Source organism: Cicer arietinum, chromosome 6 (assembly GCF_000331145.2).
Source record: "Cicer arietinum cultivar CDC Frontier isolate Library 1 chromosome 6, Cicar.CDCFrontier_v2.0, whole genome shotgun sequence".
Taxonomy (NCBI): domain Eukaryota; kingdom Viridiplantae; phylum Streptophyta; class Magnoliopsida; order Fabales; family Fabaceae; genus Cicer; species Cicer arietinum.
Genome location: NC_021165.2, coordinates 44,273,259 through 44,284,360, shown reverse-complemented (window position 1 = coordinate 44,284,360; position 11,102 = coordinate 44,273,259). Strand labels below are relative to the sequence as shown.

Sequence of the window (11,102 nt, the reverse complement as noted above, 5' to 3'; positions counted from 1 at the left end):
ATAAATTATTTTACAATTTGATAATAATTTATAATTTATATTATTATCAAATTGTTTTATAATAAATTTATAAATTTTTTATAATATTATTAGTCATTTAACAATGGTAATAATTTATATTATTAGTCGTTAAATTCAATTGAAAAAAACCACGTAATCACTCATAGTCGACATAAATACTATTTATGAGGAATAATGATTTTATTCGTTAAAAATTCAATTACTCATGTCAATTCATTTATAGTTACTTTTAATTTATGTCAATCCATTTTTTTAGTAATATTTTATAAAATAAAAATATATATTCTATTCAATATTAATATTTATTTAAAATAAAAAATATTAAATAGTCAATTATATTTTTAAATTTTTACATCTTATTGTTGGGTTTGTATTTTACATTTTATTTTATCAAATAAATACAAGTACCATTATATGTTGAAAAATAAATTGACATTTATAGTTACTTTCAATTTATGTCAATTCATTTTTGTAGTAACATTTTATAAAGTAAAAATATATATTCTATTTGAAAGAAAATACCCAAATTCATTAAAAATAATCATAAAATACGAATCTATAAAAAATTATTAAAAAAATAATTTCCAATTATTAAAATCTATTATCTATTATATATATTTAAAATAGACTTCCGATGCCACACCAACTTATTTTTTTTTTTACAAACTATTGATGAAATATATTCAATAATTTTTTTTTATAACAACTTCTCATGCTCGCAATTAAAACATCATACTAATAAAACAAATAAATTTAGCTACGCTACAATATAATTCAACATTAATATTTTTTACATCTTATTTTTGGGTTTGTATTTTACATTTTATTTCATCAAATAACTACAAGTACTATTATATGTTGAAAAATAAATTAATAGTTAAAGTACAATGACTCAAACAATTATCCTATATAATAAGTTATCATACAAATTTTACAAAATATTTAAAAAATTAAATTAGATGATTGTGATAAACATGATTTTCCTTCATTTTAATTTTCCTAATCATATTCAATTATTTAAAATCAATAAAGTAATATTATAAGATAACTATATTTATAATACATAAAATATTACTTATAAAACTTATAAAATTAATTAATTAATATATGTGCAGCGCGCGGGCCATAATCTAATTGGTAATGGTTGTTGTTGCGGTTGCATCTTGATCCTTGATATTGTGGAAAATTGCAATGCAGTCGATGTGACCTCAATAACAGTTGCATTATAAAAATCTTGTAGACCTTTATTTAAAACTCTAATCTATCTTGTGTTGTTTGTTTTTTTGGAGCTGGATTTGATTCAAATTTATGATATTTGTTATTTCAACTTTGTAGGACATAGATTTGCTGGGAAAGGCTGGTGATACTATCAAAGTTGCCCCTGGATATTTTCGCAACCATCTCTTGCCAAAACTTCTTGCTCTCCCTAACATTGATAAGTTTGCTTATCTCCTCACCGAACAGCGCATGGTTTTCTTTTGGTCCATAATATATGTTTTCCTTACTTATCTATACTATTAGTCAATCATCTTTAGGCATTTTATTACGATCTTCTCGAGCGCTGTTGTTAAATACTATAGTAGAATTTGAACAAATTGCTATTTTTCTACAATAAGTTATTTAATATAAAATATTGTCAAATAGCATAATTTGAACAACTGTTATTCTTCAATTTGTAATTGACAACATTTTTTTGAGTAACTTTTTAAACTCCTGATATGATAATGTTATTGAATATTTGAAACATGGTTTTATATTGCAGTTCGCAATCGTAATTGTGGCTGTAATATTGCGAATTTTGAAGTTGTCGCAACGGTTTCGCAGCTGCAATTTAGGCCACATTTATTCGCATTTTCCCTCAATATTAAGGTTTGCAGTATCACTCTGACCGCTACTGCAATTTAAAACCATGATCTGAAGTCAACATCCTTTCTCAATCTTTCTTTGTTTATTTGAATGTGTGCTTGGCACATAAAATTTTGTATACTCACATAGGCAGTCTTTATAACAAGTTATTACTTATTACTTGGCCTTCATTAATTGCTATTATTATCAGGGGCGGCCTACCATTTCGTTAAGTATAATATATGGATCCAAATTCTTGAAATTACTTCCATAATATATACCATTACATATGAAAGACAGTTGAAACAAGATGCTGCATATGCATTTTATTGTATTTTTTCTTATAGTACAAGTTGGCCTAGCTAGTAACTCTAGGTACCTTTAGCTACCTAGTTTTATTTTCAAGTTATACATAATCGAATCTCTCTTCCCCATGATTCATATTTGCATTAATCAAATTATATAAAATTATCACAAATTTGACACCAAATCAAATTTCAAATTTCAAAATTGAAATTGTTATAATAGTTTAATCTTTGAACATAAGAAAATCTTATTCTAAAATATGAATTTAACTATTTGTATGTTAGAATTTTATCTTAACCACAATTATATAATTCAAAAAGTAAAATTAATTACATTAATACTATTCAATATATAGTGTAGGTTAGCATTTATTAAATTGTATTTGGCCCCTGCTACAGTATAAGTTTGGTTCCGCCCCTGATTATTATGTTGCAAATGCTTCAGATTTATCAACCTACTGAAGAAGTAAAACAAGAAGATGTTATTCTTGTTAGTGAGTCAAAGGAGATACGATGAAAGAGTATGAAAAGGCAGCCCTGCGTCTTGATAAAACTAAGCTGGTTAGTTGTAGTTTACTCTTCAAAGTTTTCCAAGTCTGTTTGATTGACACCACATTCTTTTCGGAATTTTCCATATATGTTAATATTGTTAATTATATGTTATTGTAGGATTTGACTTTTTAAAGTGAGTAGTGTCAATCATTGATCATCAACTGAATAGATGTTATTTTGTGCACATGTATGACCAATCATGAGTAGTTATAATATCAGCCATTGATACATCCATCTCACCAACTTCTCACTTCAGAGGAGGCAAATCCGTTATTGTAACATGGATTGAATGTGATAATCTAATAGGTCTTGTGGAGGTTAATTGTTGTTCAAAAGGCAAAGTTGCGTGAATCAAAAGATGACCCCTTGGAGTTACGTATACCAGTGACAAAAAAAGCTCTTGTGGCTGAGATAATGTTTGTTTGTCTTTGTCATTGTTTAAATGTTTTCTTGATAGCATCTTAGTAACAAATTAAGAGTTATAGTTTAAAAAATAAATAAATAAATGCAACTGATTAATGCCTTGAGAGAAACTTCCTTCGCCTGTTCAATCTCTTTGATTTGTTGATTATTCAGACCAACAAAATCTCAACCTCTTGGAAACAATTCTGTTATTTTGGGACAATTCAAATGTCAGTCTGAGTGTCGATGCCTATTGGACTCACACTTTTACAATTTCTGTAATAACTAACTCTTCCTTTCATGATCACCATCATGTATCCTCTTCTTCCTTCTGCATTGAACTTGGCAATTCTAAATTCATTATTATCATTTGCTAATGTATATTTCTTGCCGTTGTTAGTTAAAACTTGGAAGTTTAAAATATATTTCATAATATTATTGTGTATCTTACACTTTTAGAGGGTTGTTTATGTATATATAGAAAAGGGAAATGCTGAAGAGAAAAGAAAGGAACGACCTTGTGATATGACAGTTTTAGTAATATATCATATATAATTTCTATGAAAATAATCCTTGCAAGTTATTGAATGCACAGATGATTTTTCTAGCTTGTGCTCTCTCTTCAACACATTATCATATTACAGAAATTTTTATTTGATTTGAGGTGTCAGTTTATGTTACAAATCTGCATATCTGATTTAAAATTGCTTTCCTATATTAAAGAAAATTAGGATCCTTATTCATCTTATTAATTTTTTGTGTTATAGTGTATCTCTTCTTTATCCCTTATTATTTTTCTAGTACTGACTGACTTAGTGTTGTGTCATTTTTAGATTGCAAGACAACTCTTTGTGAACATCACAGCTGAAAATCTCCATCTTCCATCACTTTTGGAGAATATGAGGTGCCATTGCCAATGCGTTTACCAATGTCCATCCCGTTGCCAGAGGGCAAGCTTAATTGGACTTTGAAAGTTAAAATCCGAAGTAAATAAATTAGTTATCTAGTTGAATCCAAGTTCATAATGTTACACTGATTAATTCAACCATAGGATTGTAGAAGTGTAAGCCTTTTCTAAACATTTATTTTTTGAACATGTATTACCATCCTTTTCGGTCTTAAACTCAACCATCTTCCTATATTTATTCCAATTACGATTTTGGGAGACCAATTTGCAACTTACCTCAATTAAATTGTATGTGACATTCTTAGTAGGCAACAACTCGTTGCTATTTTATGTAAGGTTGTACAATCAGGTCTAGTCATAGTAAGGTAGTTCAACTTTCCAACCAACCTTTGATATCTACTTTGGTCTCAAATCCTTTGTCTGGCATTAGTTTGGTTTTTGAATTCATAGTTGAGTAAATGGATTTGCAACCTATCACTCCACTCTCCTCTCCTCCAAAATGTTAAGAGCATACTTTCTTTGGGAGATGGAAACACGTGTCTTTGATTGAGAAACTTTAATTCCAAGGAAGAATATAAGTCTGTCTTTGGTTTGGAAGTGTTGAAACAAATGTTGTTTGAGATCCCGAATACCAATCTGTCATCTCATGTAATAACAATGTCATCCACCTAAAAAACATGATAAAAGTAAAACTAAAGACAAAAAAAAAAACATAAATGCATTGGTTAGTAGACGTATGTTTGTAAAATGTTCAACGTCACTACGAACAATAGATTTCCCAAGAGGGGAAGGTTCAAGAGTCCATATCTAGTTAGAATCTAGAGTTGTCTTCTTATAAATCATAGCCTGTTGCCATCTTAGGATAAGAAAGTGCTTCTTGTATAGTTTTAGACATAAACACAGAGGAACGAGCAACCACAAATGCACAATGGGATGGGGATAGGCGATGACAACTCACAATTATTAATGGGATGATGTTTCTTGTAGGACGAATACCTTTTTCGAAGAGCGATTGAAGAATTGAGATTGCCTTGTGAATGCAACATGAAAGAGGACATCACCGCAAATTTTGCAGGTGTAGTAACATGAATCAACAAAGTACATGAAATTTCAATAATATGACAGTGTTAGGTGTGGGGGCAAAGTGAAGTTTATAATAGGACGAATACATTTTCGAAGAGCAATTAAAGAATTGAAGTTGCCATGTTAATGCAAAATGACTAGGATATCACCCCAAATTAGTAATATGAATCAACAAACATTGCAAGAAAAGAATGGATATACCTAAGGCCATATTTAGGGCTTTCACCCCTTCAAAAATAGCTAGGGCCTTCAAGCCCTCACAATGTCTTTCTAGATAAATATTTATAGGTGTAGTAATATGAATCAACAAACACCACAAGAATAAATGAATATACCTAGGGTCATTCCTAGGGCTTTTCAACCCTTGGAAAATAGCTAGGGCCTTTAAACTCGACAATGTCTTTTTAGGTATTTTTTTAGGGTCAAAGCCCTAAGAAAATGCTAAAGTTATTTTTCTAAGGTCAAAATCCTACAAAAATATAACTTTTATGAGTTTGTGGGGGTCAAAGCCGGTATTGTTACCTTAAAACATTACTAGGGCTAAAGCATTTGGAAAAATTGTGTGGAAAATATTTTTTTTTTCAAAATTGTGCTCACATTCACTAATCTCAAGCAAAAAACGTCCTTCTTTCTTATCTTCCCTTCTTTTCTCTTTTGTTTTCTTTTCTTCTCTTCTTCCTCTTTTCTACTCTTCTTCACTTCTTACTTCTCTTCTTTATTTTCAAACTCTCTATTCTACTCTCATATATTCTCTACTTTCATTACGTTAATCCCTTTTTTCTCAATTTGGATACCATGGAATTCCATAAAATTAGTGAAACATATAGAAAAATATTCTTTTGCATTGTCTTTGTGCAAGATGCGAGGTAGAATGTTCAAATTGAGTTCAAACTTCATTGCAAAGCTTTTAAAAATTGTAAATAAATAGGAACGATCTTTCATTAAGAAAACCCAAGTAAATCTATAAAAATCATCAATAAAAAGAATAAACTACCTAAAATTTAACATATCACTAATATGATTGGAACCCCATACATCTCTGTATGAACAAAATCGAAGGGGAAATTTCCTTGATGAGAAACCCTGCTTCAGAGTGTAGTCCAAACATGTTTGCCAAGTTGTCAAGACTCACAATCTATAATCTATTCATGTTTGGATGACCTAGACGACAATAAATGAGATTTGGTGATTCGGTAGTAATGCAAACAATAGAGGATAAAGGATAAAGTAGGAGAGACAATGCAAGATGGTTTCTTGGGTATAAAGAAACTGATAGTGGTAGAGTCATCATGGAAAATAACATAGAGTCATCAAGGTTATTGGCACATGATCAGTGAACTTGAAATTTGAAGATGGTACTTAGAGGTTACTAACTAGTGTGAGATATGTTCCTTAGCTCATGAGGAGTTTGATATCTTTGGGAATGTTAGAGGAATCAAGTTGTTCTTACAAAGCACAAAATGATGTATTGAAGGTGATGAAAGATGCATTGGTGATGATGAAAGATCACAAGAAAACGAACATCTATATCCTCAAGGAAATACCATTACAAGATATGTAGGAATGGCAACATCTAGTTCTGAAAAACTAGATTATGGCATTAAAGGTTCGGACATGTTAGTCACAAATGGATGTTGGTTATGAGTAAACAAGGAGCTATAGGTGGAGACAATATTGGAGACTTACCCTTTTGTGAGCATAGTGCCTATGGCAAGATGTATAGGGTAAAGTTTTCAACTGGCCAACATTGCACCAAGGGAGTTCTTTATTACATCCCCGATGATCTTTGGAGGGCCTGCCAAGGTAGCTTCACATGGAAGTAATAAATACTTCATCACTTTTCTAGATGATAGTTGAAAAAATTGGATTTACTTTCTTAAAAGTAAAGATGAAGATTTTAAAACATTCAAAGATTGGAAAAATTTGATGAAGAATAAAATAGAAAGGAAAATCAAGAATCTAAGGACTGATAATGTTATAGAACTTTGTAGTGAAGAGTTTATTGGATACTACAAAATAAATGGTATTAATAGACACAAAATAGTTAGTAAAATACCCCAATAAAATGGGTTTACCAAGTTCTTGAAAGGATGAAATATATTTTGTCAAACACCTCAGGATTTATGTAGACACATCATGATATTGAGATATGATCGGTTCATTGCTCTATCTAATTGCTAGTTGTCTTGATATCATGCATAATGTGTGCAGGTGTGCACATTTTCAAGATAACCCAAAAGAGTCTCATCTAAAAAGGGTCAAACACATTTGAGATATCTTATGGGGTCACCTCAGTTTGGACTTTGGTATCCCAATGAGGGTGTAAGTGTTGAGGTAAAAAACATTTTTGATATATGTTTTAACGACAATAAACCTTACGAAACAAATTTTTATGTTTTATCTACTGATGATTGCATTTAAGTTTTATTTATGGAACATGAATAACATAAGTGGACAAACAAGAAGCCATTCACATCAACAAGTACTTAAGTATCTACTCAATGATAAAATAATCAAAGTATTATCATAAGATTACAACAATAATATCATCAGTTTCGTTGGAGATATTAGAAGGATATTGTTTGAACCTCAAAAAGGATTAATTCAACTACCTTATCATTTATTGATAAGAATTGTTTTGGTAAGACCAAAGAATATTCTTTTTTTTTCAAAGATGAATGTTGGCCTAAGAGTTAATGATTATTGTGCCTACATTGTGTTAGCACTTTTCCAAACAGGTTTATGAACTCATGAGTATCAAACAAGTCAAAATTTGTTTCAAGAATCAAATGCAACAAGTATTTAGAACATTGTGAACCTAATAATAAGGAGAATAGTAAAAATGATTATTTGATACCTTGGAAAATATGTCCAAGGGGTATATTATATTTTCAAAAGTATATCAAGATAAATAAAGAAGTCAAAGAACATCTTTATGAAAAAATCAAAAAAGGAATAAATCATATACTATATCAATCATTCAAGAGAATGATTATTGAATATTCAAGATAGCATGTTCATGTAGAAAATGTCCTTTACATTCATACACATACTAAAATATCTCAGTGATATTTGATGGACAAGTCACAACATGTGCAACACCTAGGGAAATTGTAGGAAATATTTCTTCAACAAAAAGATTTCTCCTCATATATATAAGACAACATTCTCAATTGTTTTCATGATGAACAAGTTCATTACACTCATAAATATTCCTATCAGTTCACCAAAATTACAAGAATCAACATTGATTAAGAAATCATTTCAAGATTGAGTTATTTATTAAGTCATTTATTAAAAGAATAATGGAAGAACATTCAACAGAATGTTCTGGTTGTTCTATTAAAGAACAATTGATAAAAATGATATTTTTAGAAGGGGCAACATGCAGTTAATCAGTTGGCATTTCACACATTGGCTTTCCAATATTTAATGAGCAATTAAAAGTCAAAATCTGACAGTCCACTTGCAAAAACATATATGTAGAATGTTATGTAGATTATTATGCAATTTTGATCTCCAGATTGATTAACTAGAAGCAAGTACAAACCACTCAAATGCACTGCAAAAAACAGTATTGACATGACATATGTGCATGCTTCTGACTCAACTCTATGTCAATAAACACATTCATCTTTGCGCTCAAGTCTCCTTCAAGCCCCAAGAAAGAACGTTCTAGATTTGATGAAGACTATTCTGGATAAAATTGCAAACAGGAAGATTGTTTCAAAGAAAACAATTGACAGCTAGCAAGACTGTCCAACGACTATATTCAGAAGAAGAAAAAAAACTGAATATTTTAAGCCTCTCTTCATCTATAAAACAATGTTCACCTAAGCACAAAATTCTTCAAGCAAACTCCAACTCTCTTTACTATATATATGGATCATCATTTATTGAGTTAGTCTTTATGTATCTCTAACAATGAGTTGAGAATCATATGAACCCAAACTTTTTTTATCATACACATTGAAATTGACGCAAGTCTATCTTTTAGGTTAGGACTAATGAAATTGAAATTTAGTCTTTATTTATCTCTAACGATTTGTTTGGACAATTGATTTCATTAAGTGTGCATCAATTAAAACAAGAAAATCAAAGGAAGGTATTAGAGGAAGCGATCAGAGGAAGATACTAAAGGAAGTCACCAAAGGAAGTGACTAGAGGAAGTGACAAGACGAAGTGACCAGAGTATGAGATTAGAGGAACATAAAAGCATATGTGTTTGAAGCATGACTCGGAATGAAGCATGACTTTTGAACATATGCCTATGAAAGCAACGTTCCTGTGAAGAATGCCTCTAAAAACTGAGTATGAATATTGGCTCTAAAACTAGGTTTGAAGAATACCTCTAAAGATTGAATTTGAACATGACTCGGAATCCCTTGCGAGCCACTGATGTGCACAAACTCAACCACTCTTATTGAAAAAATTCATTATGAAGAAACACAACATCTCACTCCAACAAGAAAGTTAGTGGCTCTAATGGAAATTCAATGACATTGATTCAAAGAATTCATTATGAAGAAAAAACTTAGTCGAATAAGAATTTCTAAATATTCAAGAACAAGCTCGAAATCATTTTCGCTTCAATAAATCAAGAGAATGAAGGAAGATTCGCATGAATACGTTTTTGAACACAATTTGAATATTGTCAAAATATTGTTCGCAAGAAGATACGCTAAAAATATTGTTCACAAGAAAATATGATCAAAATATTAATCACAAGAAGATATGGCCAAAATGTTGTTCACAAGAATATATGGTTAACATATTGTTCACAAGATGATATGGTCAAAATATTGTTCACAAGAAGATATGGACAAAATATTTTTCACAAGAAAATATGCTCAAAATTTATTCACAAGAAGATATGCTCATAATTATTCACAAGAAGAAACACTCATAATTATTCACAAGAAGATACACTCTGCATTATTCATAAGAAGAAACACTCAAAATAAAATTATTCACAAGAAGATACATTCAAAATTTGTGCACATAAAAGATATGATCCAAATTTTTCAAGGATAAAAGTGAAGCCCTGATCTACTCTATAAATAGATACTTAAGATTGAAAAAGAAATCAATTGTAACAATATGCTTAGTAGAAACAAAACACAATTCGTTCAAAACCTGTGTAACCTTGCCTGATATATGCTTTAGTGTTCCTCAAGAAATATGCAGTTTCAAGTTGTATTGAGAAGACAAGACTTGTAGGGCCAAGGTGTTTGTTTGCCTCAAAAATTCTATAGGTGTAACATTTTTTTGAGAAGACTGACTTTAGGGTCAGGTGTTGTGCAATTCAATGATTCAAATTAGTTGTTAAATCCTTTTAAGTGAAGGAATTGGATGTAGCTACCAAATTGGCGGTGAACCAGGATAAATATGATTGTGTCACTTTACTTCTGCACTCTTTACTTTACTTTTGCCTCTAATTACTTATGTTGGAACTAATTTGGTTTTCCACTTATAGTTTTGATGTTAACTGAAGTATTTTATGAGAACAATAAATTTGGACTAATGGCTTCATTAAGTATGCAAAAATTGCAAGAAGAAAATCAGAGGAAGGTACTAGAGGAAGCTACCAAATGATGAGATCAGAGGAACACAAAGTATACGGGTCTGCCTTTGAACATATGCCTTTGAAAGTAACATGCCTCTAAAGGTTACGAATATTGCATCTGATGTCCTGGTCTAATGTATGGGTATGAAGTCTGGTTCTAATGTTTGGGTCTGAAGATTAGGTCTGATAACTGGGTTTGAAGATGACAATTCCGAAAAGAAAAACATCATTTGTTATGGATTCAATGAACCTAGGAATGTTAAGTCTTAATGTCCAAATCTTGAAAAAGGGAAAGACAAAAAAAAGACTCCAGACCCATGAAAAAGGTTTTGATGGCTACATGGGATGATTATGACGAATCCTTTGGTGATGAAGAGCAACCAGATTTGGCTCTAATGGCTCATACTCAGATTTGGCTCTA

The 11,102-nt window shown here is 30.5% G+C and overlaps 1 long non-coding RNA gene across 1 annotated transcript; it reads left to right on the top strand.

Annotated features, from left to right (window-relative positions):
• Positions 1 to 1,320: 1,320 nt before the first annotated feature.
• Positions 1,321 to 4,658, top strand: LOC101493166 (uncharacterized). The gene is made up of 3 exons (XR_012163785.1): positions 1,321 to 1,890; positions 2,617 to 2,732; positions 3,959 to 4,658. It is a non-coding gene; the product is annotated as an uncharacterized lncRNA (long non-coding RNA).
• Positions 4,659 to 11,102: the final 6,444 nt, after the last annotated feature.